This window comes from Myotis davidii, unplaced genomic scaffold, assembly GCF_000327345.1.
Source record: "Myotis davidii unplaced genomic scaffold, ASM32734v1 scaffold892, whole genome shotgun sequence".
NCBI lineage: Eukaryota > Metazoa > Chordata > Mammalia > Chiroptera > Vespertilionidae > Myotis > Myotis davidii.
The window spans coordinates 1,246,644-1,247,308 of record NW_006284341.1 but is presented as its reverse complement, the minus strand read 5'-3'; the positions used below and the strand labels follow the sequence as shown (position 1 = coordinate 1,247,308).

Here is a 665-nt window from a genome sequence, read left to right as displayed (position 1 = left end):
ATGGTGGCATAGGTAAACACCGGAGTTTGCTGCCTCGAACAACCACTTCAAAAATACACCTAAAAGACGGAATGGACATCATCCAGAACCATAGGAAGGCTGGCTGAGTGGAAATTCTACAACTAGAAGGAAAGAGAAAAGCACAGAGACTCAAAGGAGGTTTGGAAGTAAAGTGCAGAGGTACGGAGGCACATGCATAAAGGGCTGGCAACTGAGGACGCGGTTTTCTTTTTCAATCAAGAGGGAGACACAAGCTCCCGAATGCTCTGAACTCCAGTTCCGGGCGAGTCTCTGGGGACCCAGACTCATACGGGGAGAAACTGGACTGTCTGGCAGCGGACAGAACTCAAAGGCGGCTTTCTATCAGAGGTGCTTGCAGCGATTACAGCAGAACAGTGAGAACCAGGGCCTCTTAGGGCAGGGCTGAGGTTCAGCCATAGCTGTTTGCTCCACCCTGTTGATTCCCTGAGACCCTGCCCCACCCAAGCTGTGAGTAGAGGCTTTTGCATATGAATGACCTGGCCCTCTGCAATCTAAAATTACCTAACAAACTGCAGCTGGGTCAGAGAGACCCAGAACATCCAAAAGAAGACCCAAGGCCCCACAGCAGCTTGCATTGCTTCACAGCTGGGCCTCATCTGGGCACCTCCAAACCCCAAACAAAG

General features: G+C 51.3%; 1 protein-coding gene across 3 annotated transcripts in view; it reads right to left on the bottom strand.

The window, feature by feature from the left end:
• The window catches only part of G3BP2 (GTPase activating protein (SH3 domain) binding protein 2), a 77,377-nt gene that overhangs the window by 12,901 nt on the left and 63,811 nt on the right, over nt 1–665 (bottom strand). The window lies entirely within an intron of this gene.